At 37.1% G+C, this 26,250-nt stretch overlaps 1 protein-coding gene across 1 annotated transcript in view; it reads right to left on the bottom strand.

Annotated features, from left to right (window-relative positions):
* Nucleotides 1-26,250, bottom strand: part of IMMP2L (inner mitochondrial membrane peptidase subunit 2) — a 909,720-nt gene that overhangs the window by 550,230 nt on the left and 333,240 nt on the right. The window lies entirely within an intron of this gene.

Genomic DNA, 26,250 nt, shown 5'->3' with positions numbered 1-26,250 from the left:
ATTAAAATCCATTAATGGAATTTAAATTTGTCTGGAAAAGGGAACTATCAACTGAAGTGCTGGCCCCAAAGTCCACCTGGCTGATAATTCTCTGATGACAAGTTTCAAGAATTAAAAATAACCTCATTTGTCACACACTCAGAGTTTCCCATCATGTAGAATTCATTGTTAGAGAAGTGCCTTCCTTTATCCCATGGGGACCCATCATTTAAATTGATCTACTCCAAATATACCCAACGGGGCAAAAATGAGTGTCCTCACAGTTAGTTTCACTTGCTGAACCCAGCCAGCAATTCAATTGTCGCTGCTTTGTTCTAGGTGTCTGCCCTCTAATGATCGACAGTAAAGAGGATATGTAGAATTGACTCTTCACAGACACTATGTGAAACGCAGCCAAAAAAATAGCATCAAAGGAAAACATTACACGAGCAAGAAGGGAGTTTGGGGAAATGGACTACTTCTCTATAGGAACGGGATAAAGAGATAATAAGCGATTTTACTCTTGAACTCTAGTTGACCCAACACTGATCGATTAGTAGAGTAGAAACAGAGATGAGTGTGTATGGAACTTTGTGGATGCATAGACAGCTGGCCTCCTGAAATTCATTTTGGAAAATGGTGGGCAGAAACAAGCAAACAAGTAAGCAAACAAATAAAGAAATCCATAGGTGCCCACCATTTTGGGAGACCAGGTATAGTACAGACGACTTGAGAGCTGGTCTCCTGCCCTAAACTGCAAACACTGATAATCGTGGGGAAGCAACCTAACTTTCTGCAAAAAGGCCATTTGCTATCTGGAAAATGAGAAGTAAAAATTAAAAACTCCCTAACTAGAACTACATATTCAGACACATACCAGGAAAAGGAAATGGCTAATGTTTAAAGGTATATTTAAGATGAACTGTTCTTGAAACAAATGCTTTCATAAAAAGAACTACTCAATCATACAAAAAAGCAAGGCATAGGTTTTCTTTTGTTTGTTTGTTTTGACTTCATTCATGCAATAAATATTTATTGCCAGCATCCTATGTGTCAGGTGCTATTCTTGGGACTGGAATATAACAGTAAACAAAACAGATATATGGTCCCACTCTTGCACAGTTCTTATAATAAAGGAGACAGATAATAACAAGAAAAATATATAGTATGTCAGATAGCAATAGTGCTATGTAGAAAAATAAAAAGGCCCAGAAGGATAGGGAACACTGGGGACGGTGTTATTTTAAATAAGGTCGTCAGGGAAGGTAAGGCATATGTTTTTAAAGAAAAGAAGAAAAGTAATAATGTTTGGGGAAAAATAGGCTAGGATTACATTACTTTTTAAAAAACTATTGGTTCTTTTAAAATTAAAATTGAAAAACCAAAGAAACCCAAGAAATTAGATTTGGAGTGCTACTTGTTCTGCCTCTGTCACTGTCAAACATGAGGTAACATATTTTATCTCTGGCTTCCTCTTCTCCATTTTTTAGAAGGAGCGACATGGGTTTGACACAAAGAAGCATAAAAACTAAACGAATTCTCAGGATATCACACGGTACAATCAGTAGCATAGCAATGAAATGCCCGAAAGATAGCTCCCAATTGTTTGAAAAATCACTAAAATCTAAAGCTTCTCTTGGAAATGATTTCCATGTCTTTGGAACCACATTACACGTACTACCCTTGTAAGAACTTTGTTAGAAATAAACTGTAAATGGTTGCTTTAATAATGCCAAGGATCTATACACTATAGAACTGCTGAATAGATAAGATTCACGGATCAGTCATGCTCTCAAAGTCTAACCACTCCAGTCTACACTCAGAAAGGAAATAAATCTCACTTTAGAATAGTCATCTATCATCTTTTACAGGATCTGCATTTTAAAATATTATTCTAAAATAATATCATTTCTCTAGTGGATAAGAAATTATTATGTCCTGTCCAAGAATTCTTCAATGACTGAGACAAATCCTCCTGTGAGGAGTTTTGAAAATACTTTCACAAGTCCACAGTGCTCAGTGAAGCAAATGTCTCATGAGAGATATCTGCTTTAAAATGCAATTTATAGCCCCCTTCTGTTTAAATAAATTACAATATGAACTGCAAGGCATAAAACAAAAATCTCATTCTAGTCTCTAATTAACCCCAGAGCATACAGTCACCTCTGCATTACAACACATATTTTTTAAAAATCTGATTAAAATATAATATTCAGTACAACTTTCCATGCATACTAAGTATTCAATAGTGCTGATATACATTATGATTATTAGCACACAAAGTAGCTATATCTAATAATACTGTAATGATTGATAAGCTCTTTTTTCCCATGAAAATTCTATAATACTATACTTTGCTATTTAGGTTAAAAAATGACAAGTAATTAAAACACACACACACACATACACAAATACACACAACTTCTTGGCCACCACCACCATTCAGGTAACATGCTGAATACTTTCATAAAGTAAGTCATTTAGTCTTCACAACAGCCTATGAGGTATGTTTTGCTACCCCTGTTTTAAACATAAAGAAACCGAGGCTCAGAGAAGTTAACTGACCTACCCAAGATCACAGAGTAAGAACCTAGTATTCCAACCCCAGTCTTTCACAGAGTCAACTGCTAGAATCCCTCTAGGAAAACAAACAAACAAACAACCTTAGATCCGAATTATATAAATTGATGCTATTTTCTCATAGAAATAAAATTATAATATGCAATTATAATCCTTACCAAAGGCCTGATGCTAAAGGAATCTGGAAACATAGAAGAACATGTTTAATTACCTATTGCATACACTATAGTTCAGAGACATCTATAAATTAACCTAAAAATAATAATCTCTGTGTTACGTGTCTTTTACCACAATAGAAAACTAAAATTTAAAGTACGTAAAAAGAAAAAAATAATAATAATCTAGATTTAATTCTATTTACTTTTCCATTCCAAGTTTCCACCAAGCTACTACTGCCTTCTAAAAGTCCACCTGACCTATTTTTATAGAAACAAATAGAGGAAAAAGGTAAAACAAACAGACAAAAAAACTGCAAGACCACAGAATTTAGAAAGGTTTTTGCAGAGATATTTTGGGAGTCAGATATTTATTGAACAGAAGTATTCTGAGCACCTCTCTGTACCAGGTGCAACGCAAGGCAGGAAAAGCAAAAAAAAAGATGAAAGCAAGGCTCTTACCTTTGAAGAAGTCCTTTTTGACATTAAAAAAAAGGCAATAAAAACAAATAATCACAACATAAAATTTTAAGTGTTGTCTATAAGTGTAAGGACAGAACGCTTTAGAGGAGATTCTGGGTGAAACAGTGATCCCTGATGATTTTTCTTTTTTCTTTTTTTGAGAAAACCTCCTTAATAGTTTGTTGTAGCACTCTCATTTTCCCAAGTAAGTTTCTCTGGACGAATAGCTAATGTCCTGCAGTGTCCAAGCTACCAGGTCAGCAGCACTCGAACACTCAACTTGCCCTTTGCTGACATGCAAGAGCTTTATGTGTGAATCAATCCTCACTGGCACCAAACTGTCCTTGCTCTGAGCTCTCTCATTATTTCTTCACAATGTAAAAACAAACAAACAAACAAAAAAACCTTTAAAGCTGTGACTTGAATAACAGCAAATACCAAAGGTACAAAACTGACACAATCAAGTCTTTCTATCCTAGCTAAAAAAATCCTTTTATTAGTGTAGTCATCATTGCTGGGAGATCTGTTTATATTTTTATTTGGAGGGTAGATTGGGATGTGAGGTGTGACTATATAGTGCTGAGACTGAATTCTTTTCATAAATACATCAAATATAATACATACATGTAAGACATCAAGACCTCACACATCAAATGAGTGCAGCCTTTCAAAGTATTTTACTGGACAGCCTATATATTTGCTTCAAGGGCATTGTCGTTGCCACTTTTAGAACTTCTCTATGGGAATTGCCACAGAGCCAATTTACCAACTCCTCTGGGAAATCAGTCCCACTGAATGTCACAGGACATTATAGGTCAAAGAGGTCTCTTCTGCTAGCCAAACACATTTTTTTCTCCTTCTAGCTTTACCTCTTTGATTTGATTTCACGAGCGAAATTTATAAACTATTTTAGTACAAAACAATAAATAACATTAAGTTACAGAAAACAGCAACAACAACAAAAACGCAGAGGTTTTATACTAGAAAAAGAAGATCCCCTCAGGAGCCGTGTGGGGACCCTGCGATTTTGCTCCTGCTCTGCGCTCTCTCGGCTGCTGCAGCTCTGGAGCTGGGGCTAATCCTGTCCAGAGTTTCACAGAGCAGCCCATGGGAACAAACTGAGGCTGCCGATGAGGGGGCCTTATTTGATTCGCAACAGGAATCAGACTAGCTGGGGCAAGTTCATTTGTGCCCTGCTTGCATTAAGGGCCATTGCACAATAACACCGGTAAAACTGGCTGGAAGCCTTTCTGCATCGTCTAGAAACACAATCACTCTAAGTAGAGAACTGCCTAGACAGCTCCCAACTCAAGCACGTACAATTAAAACAAGCTACAATACATAGGGTTAAATCTCCAAAGAAGCTCCAGGACACTAAATCTGTTTTCCTAATGGTACACTAAACTGCTTTAAAACTACCCCATATACTAGCTTATTCTTACACAATTGTGATTTTTAAAAGATCAATAAACTCCTTCAGATCTCACTATTAGTAAAATCCTCAGGTTTTTCATTACCTCTACCCTAGAACACTAGATCCTGCTTGCTTTAACTTAAGCCTATTTCTTCTCTATTCATCCTGAGGAAACAAACAAGAACATGTTTCTTTTAATATCCCTTCATGCAAGTTAAGTCCCCCTTAGCTTTCCAGCTGTAAACTACATAAGCCCAGACTTGCTAGGCAATTTTCCAGTCTCTCCGTTTGTTCCCGCAAATCAGCTTCTCAAACTGCAGTAAAGGTAGGGTCTACGTTTATGTTCTTTCTGGTGTGTAGTAACACAATCAGTGACTCCGATCTTCAGATTGTTTCAAGTGAGAGCACAGCCTTAGAAGCTTATTCTCATCTCACAAGCAAGAGAACAAGAAAACAAAATAGAACAAAACAAATAAGCAGACAGTAAGCCTCATCGGGGGAGACATCTTTGCTGAGGTGTTACTCTTAGGGGCCAGATGGGCACATCAAGTAAACATTTCAAGTAAGTACATAAAAGAAGACCAGCACTTGCCATCTACCATTCTTTAATTGTTTCTGGAAAAAAATAACTTTTACCAAAAAAATATATATATATATATATATTTTTTTTTTTTTTTTTTTTTTTTTTTTTTGCAGTACGCAGGCCTCTCACTGCTGTGGCCTCTCCCGTTGCGGAGTACAGGCTCCGGACGCGCAGGCTCAGCAGCCATGGCCCACGGGCCCAGCCGCTCCGCGGCATGTGGGATCCTCCTGGACCGGGGCACGAACCCATGTCTCCTGCATCAGCAGGCGGACTCTCAACCACTACGCCACCAGGGAAGCCCTACAAAAAATATTTTTAAGGGACTTCCCTACTGGTCCAGTGGTTAAGAATCCACCTTTCAATGCAGGGGACACGGGTTTGATCCCTGGTCGGGGAGATCCCACATGCCACAGAGCAACTAAGCCCGTGCACCACTATTGCTGAACCCATGTGGCCTAGAGCCCATGCGCCACAACTAGAGAGCCTGAGTGCTGCAACTACTGAGCCCGCGTGCTCTGGAGCCCATATGCCACAACTAGAGAGCCCGCGAGGGCCACAACTAGAGAGAAGCCCACATGCCACAACGAAGAGCCTGCATGCCACAATGAAAGATCCCGCATGCTACACGAAGATCCCGCATGCTGCAACTAAGACCCAACGCAGCCAAGTAAATAAATAAATAAATATAAAAAAAAATTTTTAAGATTGTCAAGAAAAATCTATTGTATGAGTTAACCTTGGCGGAGGGGGGGTGTCTCTCCCTGTTATGGGATATCTAATGTCAAACTTTCTACAAATCCCTATCTCTCCATTTAGTAATAGCTATTTAAAAACTATCATTAGGATACAGCACTGGGTTGAAACGTACTTAAAGCATCACTATCAATTAAATTTCCCTCGGAAGGGACATACAATGGTAGCCAAACACTCGGGCTTTGGAATTGGGCTGCCTGAGTTAAACACCTCAGCTCAGCCACTAATAAAGTAACCTTTGTGCCTCAGTTTCCTCATGGGGGTCTGACTTATTTCACAGGGGTGTAAGAATTGAGTTGATAGACTAAAGCACTTACTGTAGCCCCTAGAACAAAATAAAAGCTCAATTAATGTCAGTGATAATTATGTTGAGTTCTAAGTCATTGCTCACCCTTACCATTCCCAGACTTCAAATGTAGCTTTAAAACAATACAACCAACCAATTAATTCCTAGCAAAAGACAGAGCTTTTTGTTTTGTTTGTTTGTTTTCTTTGTTTTAGGGAGTCATTTGTGGTTTTTTGGTTTGTTTTTTGGGGTTTTTTTTGTTTGTTTGTTTGTTTTTCAGCCAGGCTGCACAGCTTGCAGGATCTCAGTTCCTCAACCAGGGATTGAACCCGGGCCACAACAGTGGAAGTGCCAAATCCTAACCACCAGAGCACCAGGGAACTCTGGAGCTTTTCTGTTTTAGAAGACTGATTTTACTACATCACCCTTCAGTTTGCTCTGAAAACTAACCCTTTCCCAGAATGACCACTAGTTAATCCACACCTCATCATTACAGTACCCATCACTTTACACACTTGTCTTCCTCCTGCTGCTCTCAGCTCAAAGGACTCCCTACCAAACAAACTATGATTAGCCTCCAAAATTCAATTTTGCACTTTTTTTCAGTCTTCAATCAGGAAGTAACGGCTTCCAACAGAGTCCATAACAAAGTTTTATACATTGCTTGTATCACTCAGCTTTGTTTTTAAAGACTCACAGCTAAACATTTTGTCCCTACCTAATTTGTTGATATTTTAACAAGATTCTCTCAGGAGAATCATTCAGAAAAATAAAGTAAAAATTTTATTGACACAGTTTCATTTAATATTTTTAAATCCAAGTAATGGAAATGGTGAAAGCAAGAAAGATTTTGTCCATAACACAGCTTGTTACTGATTAGAATTCCAAAATCAAAGCAAGTACTCAATTAATAATCCCTTTAAAATTACTTTATTTTGTGGCTGAATTACCACACTGATACTTATTTAATTATGCCCGGGCCCAGAGAACTGACATTTTTACTGGCAGGTTATGAAGTGTTTCTTAAAACTGTGAAGCCCAATTACAAAAGCCTTCTTTCAGAGGTTCAACAAAAGGTAGAAAAGAGGGAGAAAATTATCTCCCTGGTGCCAAAGGAAGCATTATAAAATAAATGAAAACAAATAGAGTGAAATCAGATGAATGAAGCATAGTGTAGGTGGTTTAGTGTCCACACGTATGAGAGGCTGGGCACAGAATACAGAGTAGAAAATGGAAAGACTGGTCTGGTGCCATTCTCTAGGTCTTTATATAAAATACTGTCAACATATTTACTTTTTTTTTTTTCTTCAGTGAGGTTGGCTGTAACTTAACTTTCATAGTTGCTACTATGTGATCATTACTCAAAAAAATTAGACTTGGGAGCAATAGATATTTTTAATTAGCTATCTCAAAGCAAGTACCATTATAAGCATCTAATTATCCTTTGAGGCACTTTATGCACAGGGGTGCTGGCTCCATGTTTATAGTTTAAAAATAAGAGTGTTTATGAAAATACAGTGATGAGAAGGAAAAGAGCACAAATTTCTTAATCAATTTAAAAGTTAGTTTCAGAAAGTAAGCAACCACTAACTACATTTAAACTCAAAAATTAGTATGTAACTTCAGCTGTTAAAACTGGTACAACTAATACTCACGTTCCATTTACTCGTATACCAATAAAGCCTAAAGGTATTTCTTAGCCTAAAAGCCAAAGGTTTAGCTATATTCAATCAACAAGATTGCTTATCTAGATAAATAATTACCACCTTTATCACAGTAAGATGCCCTCCAATAATAACACAAAGTATGGTTCAATCATTCTTTAAGAGCAAATGACTTTTTGGAAGACATAATTGTATTAAACAAGTCTTTAAAGATCACACTTCCTTATTACTCTAGCGATAATACAGAATGGTATTTGAGCTATAAAATAGCCTTTCTTCACTTATCTTTATTTTTTTTTTTATTTTTTTTTTTGCGGTACGCGGGCCTCTCACTGTTGTGGCCTCTCCTGTTGCGGAGCACAGGCTCCGGACGCGCAGGCCCAGCGGCCATGGCTCACAGGCCCAGCCGCTCCGTGGCATGCGGGATCTTCCCGGACCGGGGCACGAACCCGCATCCCCTGCATCGGCAGGCGGACTCTCAACCATTGCACCACCAGGGAAGCCCCACTTATCTTTATTGTAAGCACAAGTATCTCATCCAGAACCTGCCCAGAAATAGGTAAGGAGGACACTTATATGTGGGCCTGAGGGTTTGGGTCAGGTAGAGAAAAACGACCCAGTGTTCCTGGTCTCTGGGCCCCATACTACCTGCCTATCAGCCCTGCTGCAATCTGCAGAGAGAGGCCTCATGTTCTCCCTGTCTGTTCAGATTCTAAGAGCTAACAATCAATCCCGTCTCCTTTTCCTCCCTTCCAAGTAACGCCTTTTGTCTGAGACTTTGTTTTTTACGTTCTTGACTCCCCGTCTCATCTTAATTAAAATTACCTCAGCCTCAGCAGTTCCATAGGAAGGGACCCCTGATGTGAAGATTACTAGAGATTTCGGTGGCATGTTTGTCTTAAAAATTAAAAAGTTCTTCTTTACAGATAGAGCATATTTCCAACATAATTATGTGGCTCTCTCTACTTTGTCAGTTTGAAGTTTTCAAGCTGGGTGTGTTTGTTTCACACATAAACTGCAAGCTGTAAAAACTTATAAAATTCATCTAATCTACTCTGCTGTTTCTAGATAGAAATCTCCTCAACCAGGCAGACTCTAAGGATTATCTGCAAACCTACTTGTAACCCCATTAAGGTGTCTTTTTACTGCCATAGGCAAGAAATATTTGCCTTTCTCTATGCCTAATATAGTTAAGTATCACCCATTTTAATGTGTGTTTCCTTTTCTAGGCTCACCAACTGGTAAAATGTAAGAAATATTGCATCCACTTATACTCTTAATCATAGTACTGCCATTTAAGGAAAAGTCTAAAAGAAAATAAAAAATTGCCGTTGTACTATTATAGTATTGTGAGTATTGAAGGGAGAATCCCAGTTAAGAAATCTTCAAATTTACAAAGAAGAATGTTTTCTTAGAGTGAGAATTGGTACACCAGTCAAAATAGGAAATACCAAAACTTAAGAATCTTGTGATTTGTCCTCTAACTGTATAGATATGGATAGGGACTCTGGTCTTCCCTACACCTACCTTGAATGAAAGGAAAAAGACAGAATAAGAAATTTAACTTAGGCAGAAATTATATCCTTTTTTATAGGAGGATACAAATATTCAGTTCAGTTACTCTCTCCAACAATTAATTTAACACATATTTATTAAGTGTACTCTTTATACAAGACCTTATGTAATACATGAAGGGTATAAAGAAATATAAGAAAACTACAAATACTTCAAAGCAATGACAGAGAGAATGAGTGCTTCAGAGATCATGTATGATTGGTCTGCATAAATATGAAAGCATTTCAGATAGGCCCTACAGCATGAATTGGATTTTAACCAAAGGAGATAAGACAGAGAACATTCCAGGGACTGCTTCAATGTGGAATTACAGGAGCAAAGGTGTGCAAAGAAAATAGCAGTGGCTTGTTCATGAAAAGAAAGGAAGAAATGAAAGAAGGAAGGAAGACACTTTGAGTTTGAAGCATGGAGTGATTCAATGGGAATAGTAGAAAATGGAGCTGAATCACAGGTTGGGCCAGATCAACAAGGTATTGAGAATTAGGCACAGTCTATTTTACTCTGAAAGTAATGGGGAACCTGAGGCTTTTGATCAAGGGCACATCATCAGAAGCTTGGCAGAGAAATATAGTTTTAAAGCATATTATGTAACAAGGGGACAATTGGAGGGTTATTGAAACACAAATCTTAAATTGAAATTAGAAAAGAAAAATTTGGAATATTCAATGATCTGGTTCTTGGACTGGATAATGGGTTCATGAATTTTTACTGTGTTACTATGCCTCATATATACAAACACATGAAATTTATACTGTGTATATCATGTATTATTTTGTGTGTTCAAAATAATATATATACTGCTATTTAATTTTAGCTTAAAGTTATTTGGAACACATTTCAGAATTGACATAACTGGGAAAATAAATAAATATTAAGGGATATAGAAAAATATGATAGTGACTCCAAGGTATTGCCCTTGTGCCTGGGAGGTCATATACATTAGCTGAAATGAAATAGAAGATGTCTCGTGAGGCATCAATGAGGTAGAATAAGCACAGTTTAAGAAGCTGAGAGATACCTAAAAATAAGGAAGGTATATTAGATATAGGCAGCTAAAAATAAGGAAGAGAACTCACAATAAAGATTAAGTATGGAAAAATATAGATTTAGCAAAGTTCAGCAGACTACCAGCAACTCCCACAGCTGCCTCCCCCCTTCCCTTGCAGAAATCTGATAGTGAATGCTAAGGTTGAGATATGAAGACATATTGAGATAAAGGGGAGGAATTCTGTGTATTGACTTAGAGAAGAGGAAGCAATGGAAGATATAGGAGTGAGGGGAAAATCATTTCTTAAACAAGATCAGAGAAAAAGGTGAAAGGAATAGGTTAAAAGGTCCAGGGAAATTTCTTAGGAAGAAGAGGGATGGTGAAGGATGTTAAACCAAAATCCTTCGCTGCTTTTTAGATAATTGAAGAGGCAAGATGGTCCACTAAGGAAGAGCAGAGTATTGGAGCTTAGAGAGAGTGGAAAGCGTTGGAAGTAGCCTTTGTGAGATATGGAGAATAATTTCTCAAGAGGACACATTCTAAAGAGCAAGAATTAACTAGATACATCACAGCATCCCTGGACTAATTTTTCTGTCATCCAATTTTTCTCTAAATGGGCGACCATTGTCATGTAAAAGTAGTCATTAGCCAATATGGTGAATGCAATGGGACTTAACATTCTACATTTTAGAAACTCATGCTCTTGGAGAAAGTTTTTTTGTTCTTCAGGGATATTGACAGAATTTGCTTCAATCAAGTTATTGAGAGGGACAAGAACACCAGACAGATAAGTCTGGAAACAGGAAAGGAAAAGCCCAGAGTACAAACAGGTAGGTAGTCTTACAATAAAAGAGCAGTGGGAAAGCCCTGCTCACCTTCCAGGAGACATGAAAACGAAGGAGACTGAGCAAAGAGAGGTTCAAAGTTTCAAAAATCCAGACCAGAAGACTGAAATCCTGCTTAATGTTGTCCTTGTTTTTTCTTATCATCAACAGAACTGGGATAATCACTAAATCATCTTAACCATTCATACCCCCAGTCTTTATCATGCTGTATTGAACCATATTATCTCTCTCTCTTAAATTTCCAGGGAATTGTAACGATGAGTCAGGTCTGGGAACCCTTATCTAGAAGGTTCATTTCACTTTATAAAAGAATACATCACAGATTTTCCTTTAAAAAGCAAGCAACTTTTGTTCCCTAATTATGTATTACTCCTGCCGTCACAACAATACAGATGCTTTAATACACTCAATGGATAAATAAAATGATGGTCAAACCCAATTATAAAAGAATATGACTACTACACATATGAAGGTTCAGGTAAAAAAGCAGAGCAATGGTGCTGAAAGTAAAAGACAATTCAATGTCAGATTTGTGAATACCAAGGGACATCTGCTGTTTGTGTCTGCCTGGTGCCATCCCCATTTTCTGCTCTCTCCTTGGGTGGACTTCCCATTCTCAATTCACATGTTCTGGTAGGGTTCTCAATCCCTATACTTGAATTCTGCCAAGGGCTTAGCCAATTACAGATCTTTGAACCTTTATCCACAGAGTCTAAGCCAACAGTTGACAAGAAGAGCAAAGCAAAGTCAATTAGAGCTGTTCCCTGGGATTTTATAAATGTTCAATGAGAGAAAAAGACTGTCTTCTTTCTGGGGAACTGAGCTAAGGCAAAGTATGTCTGAAAATAATTGCCACCATGTGTCCCTCGAAACCTTGCCTCATGTAGGAAAAAATAAATACAGAGAGGCATAGCTGAGAAAGTTGGGACAAAGAGGAAGAAGAATGTGACAACAGCATTTGAGTACCTCAACTTCTGAGGTCAGTTTTACCCCTGGACCTCCCCATTTCATGCATCAATACACCATCCTCCAAATCCCTTAATCCGTCCCTTTTCACTGTTAATGTAAGCTAGACTGATTTAGATTTCTGTCATCTGCCATCCAAAAACCCCTGAGAGACAAATATGTTATGATGGCCAACCCAGAATAAATTGGTCTGTGCCATCTAAGTATCATCTCAGCTTCTAAGAACCTTGGTGGTAGAGGGGCTGTGGTCAAGAGGGTGAGGTGAGGGGGACGAATGACATTAGATTCGCCAGAGAAGATGAAAGAAACGTGGTATCTGCTAGGGTATCCGTAGTCCCTGTTTCAGGCCACTCTCATTTTCCCAAATTCATCGAGAACTTGCATATTATTAGACATTGCCTGTATTATCTCACCGAAGGCATACCTTCGATACTTAACTACACAGACTAAAACTGACCAGTGCTTCTGTCTAGGCAAACACATTCTGCACAGCACACTTCTCAAGGGTCAACTGGAAGTCACATTTTGAAACTGAAGTGAGTTCTTCAACTTGTCCTCATCTTTGCTTTTAATCTAGTCATTCAGGCAATTATTAAAAAACAGCCTGTTATTCCTGAGAAACACAATTAAGTAGACAGGCTAAACCATGATTTGGAAGGCGTTCTCATTAATGGAAGTGATATAAGAGAGAAAAGACATCAAAAGCTCAAATGGAAAAAAATAAGCACAGATCTTACCTTTACTCTAAAGAGCTTGAAAATTCAGTGTTAAGAAAAAGTAGCCATCCTTACATTGAGATTTCTTTAATGAAACTCTTAAAACTCCAAAGGAAACTGTTCAAAATTAGATTAAAATGGTTCTATGGTTATTGCCTTAATACCCAAGCCCAAAATGAAGCAGAGAATGCCTTAATTTACCAATTCACTAAATCTTTACTCAATTAAATAATTTATAATGCTGGTGATGAGTCTCTCTGTTACATTTCTTTTTGTATACTTGCTGACTTACGAAAAAAACCCCTCCCATTACAATAAAATGTTTCTGACTTTGACAATCTATAACAATAACAATATTTATTAAGCACTTACTATGTGCCAGATACTATCCTATGTATTTTCCATGTATTCATTCATTCAGTCTGGTCAACGACCCTATAGGGTAGGCACTAATTATTTCCTTTTTACAGATGAGAACACTAAGGCAAAGAGAGGTTGCATAACATCTCTGAAGCCTCAGAATAAGAAGTAGAGACAGAACTGTTGGAACTCAAGCAGTTTGGCTCCAGGACCAGTGCTCTTAATCACTGTGCTTAAGAGCAGTGTAAGATTAAGCTCTATTCTATTTCCTTTTGTATGTGAGACTATATGTGTTATGAAAAACAAAACACAAGCAAATCATGGCAGAATGGAAGAAGCAGCACCCTAAAAGACAGCTAAAAACAATTTATGGGGGTAGGGGGAGGAGGAAAGCCAGAAGATGGGCATGGAATGAAGAGCGGTACTGGGAAGGAAAACAGTTGGAAGCAGCCAGTGGTTTAATTTGGTGCCCTCAGAATCCTCACGGGTGAGTATTGGTCAGAAAAGGTACAGGAGACTAGATCCTCACTTTGGAAAGTCTGCAATATTAGGCTTAATTAAATTAGAGTTAATTAAATATCAATTAGAGATTTAGTGATAATTTTTGAGCAGGGTGATATGATTTTCTCCTTTACTTTATGAAAAAGGATCTGAAATTCTGGATAGGGAAAACTGCAGTTAGAAAGTTACTTCGAGGCTAAATCCCATGATCCAAATGAGATAATGGGGACCGAACACTGGGTCAGATGGGATGGAAAAAAGGGAAGGCTTGGAGGCTGTAAACATGTCTGACAGGGTAGAAAGAGGGGAAAACTGAGAGATCATAAGAAGGGGAGGGGCAAAAAACAGAGATGGAATCAATTCCAGGAAGGTTTAAAAACATCCCATGGTTTTGGAAAAAAAAAAAGGAGGAGGGAGTCAACAAAGGTTTCTAGAAGGAAAAGAAATCTTGAGTGAGACTTGCTGAATGAGTAAGAGCTCGGCATAAAGGGAGTGGGAGACAGTAAAGGGGTGAGGGGAAGGAGAAAATTGGATTAATTGAAGAAGAAGGACCAGTGTGAGCACCTAGGGACAAGAGAAAACTGCGATGGAAGAACCAAGAAAGAGCCTTGACACAAGAATGGATCAGATAGTGAAAGGATATAAGGGAGCTTAGAGACTTCAGCCTCGAGGGTTCATGGATCTTTGTCCTGGTTCATTGCATTAATATTGTCCAGCTATTCCTCATCTGCCTGCTCCCTGGAGTAGAAATTTTATTTTGTCTTGGATTCTTCTAGAACACTCCTGCCCCTCACATCCTGCATGTTTTCATTTCTCTCATATAATGTCTTCATCCTCATCTTACCCACAGTTTGTTTCATCATAAAGTTTAGGCTTTCCATGATCCCTCATGGCCATCTGATACTCCATGGCATTCTTTCAGCTTCCTCTCAAATGTTAACTCTTTCTCTTGATCTGTCTAACCACTACTATCTTTTAATCAGGCTGTATCACAGGACCAGTGACCTATAGCTTGATGATCTTTGTAACAGGTGCCCACTCCAGAAACAATCACCTACAAGGGTAATTTGATTCAAATCATCGCAGCTTCCTCTATTTCTAGAGTTTTCCCTAAAACCAAAAAGTTATCAAATGACCAGAATAAGTTATTATTCTTAATTTGCAATTCTATGGCTAAAAAATAGTGGGAAAAATAGAAGGATCTGAATCACACAAATAATGAAGAGTTGTAAGTATACATATTTTTCCAACATAAAATGTATCATCAATAGTTAACTTTGGTAAGCCTGAGAATAGAGACATATTTTTAAAAATACATAAGTCAATTTAATAATGAGATAATGATTTTATTTTGAAGAGACTTTTTTAAAAATAAATATTCACCATTTTTTACCTTTGTCCGTAGGACCTTCAAAACATATCTTTTCTTGCTTATTTAGAAAATTCTGTAAGAAACACTGATGACAAAGTTTATGGTAACAACTCAACAAAATTAAAGATACGAAATCAGTCACCCTTTCCTTTATAGTCCTTCCCATGCTTCAATAAAATGTGTACTATTAGGAACCTTACTTTCAATCCCATAATTTTTCTTCCAAATTTATGTAAAGGTTTAAACATTACCTAAATAAAATATAGGTTATTAGGAATTTCTTGGAATATAATTCAACATTTTAAGAGAGTCTAGTACAAAGCCATGCAACCTATCAGGATCTCAATAAACATCCATGAAAAAAGAGATTAAAGAAGAAGATCTAAACTGTAGCCATAGGGCACATCTGGCTCAAAGACTTGTTTTGTTTGACCCACACCAGTGTGGCAAAATTGTTTTTTAATTAATTGCATATGCGTGTGTGTTTGTGTGTGTGTGTGTGTGTGTGTGTGCGTGTGAAATTTCACTGAAAAAATGCAAATTTCAGGGTTCTAAAAATCAAAACAAAACAAAAACTGGAAGTTCTGGCAGAACTAGGCCTGCATTCTCACATGTCAACAATCACTTTAAGTTAAAAACTACACTCTTTAATCTGGCGTTCGGATCAGTTTGTCATGGTCCCCACCACTCTTCATAGTTTACTATTGGTTAAAAGAGTCTGTGGTTGCCTCCTCACGGAGACATTGTAAGTGTAACAGAAAAAAGAAGTACTATTTCCTCTGCACTGTAGGTACTTTCTAGATCACCTACAAGAGCCATTCCATTCCTTCGAGAGCCTCCCATCCATACTTCTGAACATATCCTTTTATTTAAAGTCATTACGTATCTCCCTCAGACTCAAAAAGCTGCTAACTAACAGACTTACCCTTTAATCTGCGTGTTCAGACCCAAAATCCAGTGCTTATCTGGCCTTGGCACAGCTAAGATGGCTAGCAATGAGTAAGACTCATTTTTTCAAACAGGAATTAGGTAGATGCTCTTATCTATATGAGTATAGCCATTTTTACATCTAAGATTAAGTTTACTACACACAATAGGCAAAATAAGAAGACATCCATTTAGTTTAACTTCAAAAACCATATATATTCTCTCCTCTCTGAATTCTCATCTTATTTCCCTCAATAGTAAAAGAAAAGTCACATACAGAAAGCATCAGACTACCCACAAACAGGCAACTATGAAAGAGAAGTATGTCAATCTTCAGAGAAGCCTCAGAAGCAAACTTTGGCAAAACATTACTTTTCTCCTCCTTTCAGAAACTTCTCTGTTCAAATTCTACTTTTATTCTTTCTAATACAAACCTAACATTGGCTCTCACACAAGTCATCCTTTTGTTCCTTCTACATTTCTCATCTGTAGATGTGCTCATCAGCTTGTCAGCCAAGGATGTGAGAATTTATACCTAATCTTCACATTCCCTCTTGGCTGAAATTTTCTCCCAAACCCTTAATAATTTCCTATCTTGATTACTATAATTTCTTTTTTATTGTCCTCTTGAAATTGATACTCTTTAAATTATGTACAACCAGAATATGTGGCTAAAATAACATTTCCTCCCAACTGTCTCTTTTTCACTAATGTAACTTCACTCTCTCTTGGAAAATTCCAGTTTACCTCTAAATTACTCTGGAGACCTTGCTGCAATTATATTCTCTGTCACTGCAGTGCGGAGTCACACATCACTAGTTTTGTCATCTCACCTTCCTTCCAGGAAGCCCCAAGCAGATATTCTTTGAGGTATTCTCTTTTTAAGAGCATTGTTTTAAAAAGTTGTCTATCAAGATGAAGAGAAGAAAAACATGTGAAGGACTACCTATATCTGTATTTTCTTTCTTCCCTAAGAAAAAAAGGAGTGGTTCAAAGTGTATCCCACATTTTACATTTGCATTGAAATTTAATTTTAAGGATATAATTTCTAATAAATCAAAATTTGCAAGTAAATGGTTTCTCAGATTCAAACATCTTTTGGGCAAAAGATGAGAAGTCCAATTCTACCATATGAGGCACCAAAAAATGTAAATATTAGAAAACTGACTATATCATCAAAAGAACATCATTTTAGGCAATAAGCCTTTCAACTTCAGAAGGCTTGGCTTTATGACTTTATACCCAGTCAACCACATTAGCATTCTGAAATTTTTCAGTGAGAAAAATAAGCGTCTTTGAGGGGGAGCGGAACAGAAAAAAGACATTTTATCAAAAGCATGCAGATGATTTGGTTCATACAGGCCTTTAAAGTAAAACCCCAAATGGCATATTTTAGCTTTCCCTTTGTAAATTTCTAGAAAAAAATGCAAATGTGCATTCTTACCAAGATGTTCCTCATCTACTGATACCTGTCTCTGTCATTCTCTCTTTTTCACACACACACACACACACTCACACACACATACACACAAACACAGTGGAGTTACAATGTTCCTGGCTGGGAATGTTTTTCTCTGCTCTTTAATCCACAATGAATGTTTATCATAAAGCTAGTTTTCCCTCTGGTACTGGGATGCAGCCAGTAGCCCAGCAGGAGAGAAAGGGAATCAGTTTTGGAAGGTGTCCAGGTGAAGATTAGGATGACTTCCAAAAAGGCGCCAGGAGCACTGCACTTAGCATCAGTAGGCTTAAGTGTTCACCTGACCTTTCTCAGACGAAACTTTTAGAGGTACAAAAGATGGTGTTTGCTTTAGACAAATCAATCCCACTCCTGGAGCTGGGATAGGGCTCAGCTTCTCCTGAAGCATTTGGCCTACAAGAGAGCAGAATAGCTGCATGAAGAAAATAGGAGTACTGTAGGGAAAGAAGCAAAGTGAAATGGATGCTAAGTACATCTAACCAAGGTCCAATGATCAGAATCAAAGTTGTAACTAAATTGTTCTACTTCCTTAACTTTTTCCATTTAAAAACAACAACAAAGCCAGTTATATCTAATTAGAATCAAACTATAATAATTTCAGGAAACCCTTCACCTCAAAATCATGAAGCTGAAAAATAACCACTATGAATGAAATTGTAATACAAGGCAGAAAAAGTATTAGAGGTGTAATTATCGACCTTCTCCATATACTCTGGAAATCATATATTTAATACAAAATTAAATATAATATTTTTGACATGCTTAGATCTCTACTATGAATTGAAGGTCTTCAGTACTTCTCTTGGGGCCGGGATCTCAGAATGCTGAGACACAACAGTATTTTTCATTTCTCACTGTCCTTTTCAAAATAATGAGCTACAGAAATGCTACTGCCTCTTTTAACTTTTTTTTTTTCTTCTTTTTTTTTTTGCGGTACGCGGGCCTCTCACTGCTGCGGCCTCTCCCGCCGCGGAGCACAGGCTCCGGACGCGCAGGCTCAGCGGCCATGGCTCACGGGCCCAGCCGCTCCGCGGCACGTGGGATCCTCCCGGACCGGGGCACGAACCCGTGTCCCCCGCATCGGCAGGCGGACTCTCTACCACTGCGCCACCAGGGGAGCCCCTTTTTGTACTTTTATAAGCAGTAAAGTTCAAAGGACTATGGTGGACAGAAAATTTGAATCATAAGCACAATAATAAGAATTTTCTCTTAGTCATCCTTTCCCTATGTGAAAATAGTTTAGCCTAGCATCTATGATCTTATAAACACCAAAATATAAACAAATGTTCCAGGCTGGGAACTAAGTCACTGCTCCTGTTCTAAAGTTGTCTTGAACAGGTCATCAACCAGGCATGGTAAACCAATGTTTTACAAGTCTTAACAATTTCTGTGCACACCTCTTAAGCTGTACAATCCTTATAAATGTCACATTTCTTATGAAAATATATGTCTTCCTCCTGAAAGAGCTGCAAATGAAGAATGCATGTGCCAGTGCTATTATTATATGCTACATTTGCTACATTTAATAAAACAAAGAGGTAAACTTTCAGCATATTTTCAGAAGTTTTATCAGTTATTTCCATTACAGTGTTCAAGAGAACTGCAGCAATAAATCCCAGGCAACAAATAAAATGTCTCCCATACAATCTTAAGAGAAATCACAGAACAGTCCAAGGCTTATACATTCAGTTATACCTAAAATATTTTCATTAACCCAAAAGCCATTGTGAAAGTCTCTGCTGATGGAAGATATCCAATAAACCTACTTTATAAACTGTAAGGTTGGTATTCAGTGTTACTAAAATAGTTGTTGTTTCTGATTATTTCAGGCTGACCAGTTGTAGGCCAGAGCTATGTATGTCAAAGTCACTCACTTAGTTAGCAATGACACCAGTGAAATCTTGGCCCCTGGCTAAAGCCAGTTATCGCAAAAGAGTAATAAATCTTGGAAATTGGTGGCCTGTCTCTTCTAATACAAAATAATGAATATTAAAAAACAAACAAACAAACACCTAAGGTTCTGCTTAAAAGGTGAAATAACAGGGCTTCCCTGGTGGCACAGTGGTTGAGAGTCCACCTGCCGATGCAGGCGACATGGGTTTGTGCCCCGGTCCGGGAAGATCCCACATGCTGCGGAGCGGCTGGGCCCGTGAGCCATGGCCGCTGAGCCTGTGTGTCCGGAGCCTGTGCTCCGCAACGGGAGAGGCCGCAACGGTGAGAGGCCCGCGTACTGCAAAAACAAAAAAAGGTGAAATAACAAACACTTCTACAACTTGGAAAATGTACACAAGTTAAAAAGTCATGTATGTTGAGCCACTAAAACTAACGAAGTTAATAAACAAATGAAAAAATAAGGAGGTTATGAAAATACTAAGGAAGTATGGGTATTAGGCTGGAGTGGTAAAAGACTATACTACTGACTTACTAAATCGACTACTGGTGTATGCTCTAATGGTTCAGTTTAGCTATTTAGCTGTTTATTTACTACCCCAAAGTATTCATTAATAGGAATTTCTAAAAGTTATTATACTATAAATATGAGACTACTGTAAGAATTTTACAGGCCTCTTTTTATAGTCTGCAATACTGACTTGATCACAATAAAATCACAACTTTTGCGTTTTTCTTTGAGGTACTGTTTCTCATAGTGTGATCTTAGGATCACCTGTGATGTTCCCAGGCCCTTCTCAAGACCTAATGAACCAGAATCTCTGGAATTGAGACCCAGGACCCTAAGTGTGAAACAAAAGTTCTAAGTAAGTCTGCACTGGTTGGAGCTATTGTTTTTACCAGTGCATAAATTTTCAATAAATAGAGCTAGCACAACACAAAAATTAGCCCTCCTGGTGACATGAAATTAAGTTATATGTTATTCAAATTAAGTGAGCTTCTATTCTTGCTTATATATTTTATTAAGCTCTCATAAGATGCTTTGTCTTATGAAACAGTGAAATCACATCTAATTTTATATGGTTGTCTCTTTGGCTTAGCTGCCTATTTTCTATGATCTGAACTCAATGTTCAACTATAATGATTAAACGGTACCACTAAGTTAATCATGATTTTTACCTTTTTTGTCCTGTTTTATTGTGTTTAATTTGAAAAGTTTTCTTTAATCCTTAATAGAAGTGAGGTATAAATTAATCAATAAGTGATCTCAGAGTAGTTCTAGATTGATTCGGGCAATGGGAATACCATTTTAACTTCTATTCTCAGAAGTCAACAAATGGCTAATAGGAAAAGAAATTTCACAAAATAAATCCTGAATCTAATATTTAGACTAAGAATTCATGCTCACAAGTATCTATTCAAGTTCAACTAAAGAACTACGTTACTATGTATAGAAAGAACAAAGGAATAATTCAGTTAGAAAGTCACAATTTTCCAACTATAGTAGTAAAACATGATTCAGGCAAGCATGATCAATAAATGCTAAATCTAAGGGGAAAAGCTTTAATTACAAACAGGATATTTAAAACATCTCAAAGTATTTCCCTATAAATTACTTATTAATTTCCAAAGGAAAAAAGTAAATATGGTAGAGAAACTGAATGACTCTTGAAACAAATAATCAAAATAATGTCAACAATAATACTTTTAATTTTTATTAAAAATGAAAGAAGTCCAGAAGAACAACTTGTATGCAACTAAACAATGGTTTAAGTGGCTTTCCTATTCCTATTAAAGCTTTATGTTTAAAATGTCTACATGATATGTGCTTCACAGGCTTGAGACTATCAAACTTTACCACCCATGTGACTTTAGCAGCTTTATTGCATAATGATCCACATAACACTGCATATTTGTCTAGTTTAGCCTATGTCATAAAGTGCTATTCATAGGGGGGAAAGTAACAAAGCTTACTAAACACTGAAATTCTCCAAGGTATTTGCTACTTGGGTCAGGGAAAAAAAGCTAATTTAGCACTACCAGCCTGAATAACAGATTTCCATTTATATACACATGGATATATATATATATATATATATATATAAAATATATAAAATATATAATATATATATGAATCTGAATTCCATTTTTATATATATATATATATCAAAAAAAGAGCTAAGAGTTTTAGTTAGTCAATTAAAATATATCAAAAGCATCCCAAAATAGTTAATTCTATTAATACTAATGATTAATCCTTGAGAAGGATACATCATCACTAAAACATTAGTTTTATTCCAGCCAAAACTGCATAATCTGAATCTAATCATGAGAAAACACTAGATAAACACAAATTGAGAAACTTTTAACTTCCTCTATTCTTTAGAAACATCAATGTCACAAAAGATCAAGAAAAGCTAAAGAATCGTCCAGATTAAAAAAGCATAAAGAGATGTGAAAGGTAAACGCAATGTCATCCCTGACTGAGGGGTGCGGGGGAGGACTGCTATAAGGACATTATTGGGACAACTGACAACGTTGCAGTACGGACTGCAGATTAGATACAAGTATTTTCAGTGTTAAACCAGACTTGATAACTGTACTGTGGTTATGTAAGAGAAGGTTCCCAGTTCTAAGAAAGACACACTGAAAGATTAAAGGGTGAAGAGACATTGTCAAAGCAACCCACTCTCAAATGGTTCTGGTGGGGAAAAAAATACTTTATACACACACACACAATATAAAGACAAAATGTTAAGATCTGGACAAAATGTTAACATTTTTTAATCTGTGTAAATGGTTTGTGAGTATGTTTTTGTACTACAGTTACAACTTTTCTATAAGTAAAAATTGTTTCAGACTTCCCTGGTGGCACAGTGGTTAAGAATCCGCCTGCCAATGCAGGGGACATGGGTTCAAGCCCTGGTCCAGGAAGATCCTACATGCCGTGGAGCAACTAAGCCCATGCGCCACAACTACTGAGCCTGCACTCTAGAGCCCGCGAGCCACAACTACTGAAGCCTGCGCATCTAGAGCCCGTGCTCTGCAACAAGAGAAGCCACCACGATGAGAAACCTGCGCACCACAACAAACAGTAGCCCCCACTCGACGCAACTAGAGAAAGCCCACACGCAGCAATGAAGACCCAACACAGCCAAAAATGAAATAATTAAAAAAAAATTGTTTCAAAATAAAATCTGATTTTTTTCAAATTAAAAAGAAAAAGAAAGAAAACAATTTGGCAGTAGTACTCAGTAAAGCTGAAGAAGCATACTGTCCAGACTGGGCAGTTCTACTTGTAGGTATATACCTTAAAGAAACTCTTGACCATATACACAAGGAAGTATATATAAGAATGTTTCTTGTAACTCTGTTTCATATAGGAAGAATTGGAAGCAACCTAAATTGCCATCAATCATAGAATGTATACGTGAATTACAGCATAGTCATTAATGAACACTATGCATTGAATACCTCAATCAGAGCTACACATGTTAAAATGAATAATCCCAAAAGCAATGTTGAGGGGAAAAACTATTGCCAAATGTACATAATGATACCACATTTTTAAAGTACTAAAACACGAAAAAGCTTAGATATTTATCAATGCAAATACATGTGTCAAAATATAAAAAGCATTATGAAAACTGAATAGCAAATTCAAAATAATAATTAACTCTGGGGAGTGACCAGTGTAACCTAGGAGGGGTACAGACAGAGCTTCAGTTGTCTCATAACACTATTTCTGTAAGAAAAGAAGCAAACAGCAAAATGCTAAAACATGAGAAAACTGGATGGTGGCTATATGGATATGTATTATTATTCTCTATCATTTGCAGTGTTTCAAAATATTACCTAACAAATTCTTTTTTAAGACTTTAAAAGTTCTAATTAAACAAAATGAATGCTGAGAAGCCCAGTTCAACCCTCTTGGCCAAAAAGGAGGACCACAATGAAATATAATAAACCAATGTTTAATTAATTTTTACAATATGCAAACACTCTTTGCTATTGTAAACTCGTCAAAACCCATTTTCATTAACTCACACCATGTACTTCAGCCTTTTGTATTATGAATCCCAGCATATGATTATAGATGAGTCAGTCAAGTTTATTTTGTAATATACTTAATTACCCAGCAAATCTCCGTTCTCTGTACTGTTTTGCCTCACATTGACTGATTGTGTTCTGAGGTTTCCCTTGCAGGTGAAAATTTCATACCTGGGTTGGCTGATATTTATTAAGGTTAAAGAGGCATTGACCTTCATGGTTACAGCAGAATTCTGAGCAGCATCAGGCCTCCATTGAGACCACAGTGCCTATGGCAGTCACCATTTCTTCAGCTGCACAGTATTTTTATCAAAGTCAGCCTGTGCAGGCATCGTATGACATAAATGATAACAGAAATGTGCTGCATAGACCAGGGAGAAAAGTATGAAATGCCTTTTAAATTGTTACAAGAAAAGAAACAGTGCTCTACAGTGGAGGAAACTGGAGATCGAAAACAGAGCATCTCAGTTTTGTTCTGCCACTCATTCCTTGTGGCCTTAAGCAACCCACATCCCCTCTCTCAACCTGGGATTACTCATGCGGAGATAATGACAATGTCCTGCCAACCTCCCAGGATTGGTGTTAGGCCTGAAAGAGATGACACATGCAGAAGTGCTTTGTGAAAGATAAAGCATTCAAAAACCACAAAGTGTGATTGTCATTATTCTGATCCTTTCAGAACCAAAAAATATCCTTGCAAAATGAATACAATAAAATTCTCAGAAACAGATAAGGAAAATTAATTTGGTAGTTTCAGCAAGCTATGGTTTGTATGTGAGTGAGTAGACTGCTACAAGAAAATCTCCAAGAGAAAATAAACAACTGCTAATGATATTTTAGTATGGAACTTTGTTCAAAGTTGGAGTACACAAGGAAGTTGAAGGAAGGTATGTGAAGTACTCTCTTCCAAAATTACTTAAGGACTAATTGGTGATTGCAATTTGTGTGTAAAGATTAAAATGGACACTAGCTGAAAGGGGGTGGCAAGGTGAAGAATGCCAAGAGTTGTTGCTTTCCTTAAAGCAGTGGTTCATTAAGTTTGCTCAATGGACTCCTAGGATCCCTGAGAACCTTCCAGGAATTCATGATGGCAAAATTATTTTCATAATAATATTAAGATGTTATTTGCCTTTTTGCCGTGTGGTGCAAAAGCACTGATGGGAGAATTGCTGGTGCCTTAGCACAAGTCAATGCCATGGCAGCAAACTGTATTAGTTGTCATTATACTCTTCACTGCCACATACTTGCATGCCTTAAAAGAAACAAACAAAGCTTGTCTCATTTAAGAATGCCCTTGATGAAGCAGTAAAAAAATCTTAATTCTGTTATATCTCAACCCTTGATTCAATTTTTTTTATTGTGTGATAAAATGGTAAATAAAAACAAAGCAATTGCTACATACTAAACTGTAAGAGGTGTTTCAAGGAGCAGCACACCTGTGTGGTTTTTTTTTAGTTGCCAGCTGAACTAGCCACTTTTTTCATGCAACACCATTTTTACTTGAAGGAACAACTGACAGACAACCTACAACTTTTCAGACTTGGGTATTGGGCAGGTATTTTGCAAAAATGAGGGAGGTAAATCTTCCAGAAATTTGAAAAACTTCTAATGGCCTCTGGGAGCATAAAAGCTTCCCAGTGCAATTTTTTCTGATTAGATCTGTGGTAATATTAACAAATGGGATTTGTTTATGCTGTATAATGAAATGCATCAACATTTGGAAAATCTACGAAACTCAGTGAATTAACATTTTCGAAATGACCAACAGTTGACGTTACAGTATTATGCCTGGGTAAAGTATTTGTTCAAAGTGCATGGTAGATCAATGGATTTTAAAATAACAAAATACAAAAAATTCATTAATATGTTTATAACTAACTAATCTTTAAGCAATTACCACTTGTTGAATTTCGGTATATTACTAAAGAAGAATGTCCACAGTTATCCAGTAGCGCTATGAAAATACTCCTCCCTTCTCTAATCAATCAATGAAATGGGTTGCAACCAAAGAAAAGACAAGAAAAGAAAATGGTGTAGAAAGGAGCAGAGTTATGGAGTAGAAAGGAAAAGAAATTATCTAATTCTATCACAATTCTTCAACAAGACCTGTGCACATTATAATACATATTGTGCCTCTTACACTTCAGTGTAATTTTGCTTCAAAAAATAGCACTCATAAATGTTGTTCTGTCCTAAGGCTAACTAGAGCCCTTTTGTCCAAATGTGGCAAGCATCCACCTTCCCTTACCCTGTAGTCCTGTGGTCCTTAGTCAGTGGTTGACAGGTATAGAAGTATAAATGTCCAGTTCATTTAACTTGGGTTGGAACAGTGGCATAATTCATACTACAGAACTTGCATGAAATTTTAAACTTCAGCTGCACTTGGACAGACTTTGCCTGAAATTACACCCCTTCTTTCCCTTCCCAGTCCTGCCTTTCCCATTTATTACTCCCTAACTTGTTTCTCACTTTATTATTTGCAAATAAATCCTCATCTTAGCATCAGCTTCTAGGGAATCCAACATCAAACAGCTAGTTAAGAGCCATTCAGTTATTTGATCAATGCTGCTCTTTGAATTCCTGGTATATGATGATCAACTTGATTATCACAGTAACAGGAAGGTTAGGGTACAATTTCATTTTATATCAACATAATTCTAGCTAAATATAAAGTAAATGAAATGTGAAGGAAGAAATTTTAACT

Source organism: Globicephala melas, chromosome 9 (assembly GCF_963455315.2).
Source record: "Globicephala melas chromosome 9, mGloMel1.2, whole genome shotgun sequence".
NCBI classification, from domain to species: domain Eukaryota; kingdom Metazoa; phylum Chordata; class Mammalia; order Artiodactyla; family Delphinidae; genus Globicephala; species Globicephala melas.
Note: the sequence above shows the minus strand (reverse complement) of the source record. Positions and strands in the feature narration are given on the sequence as shown.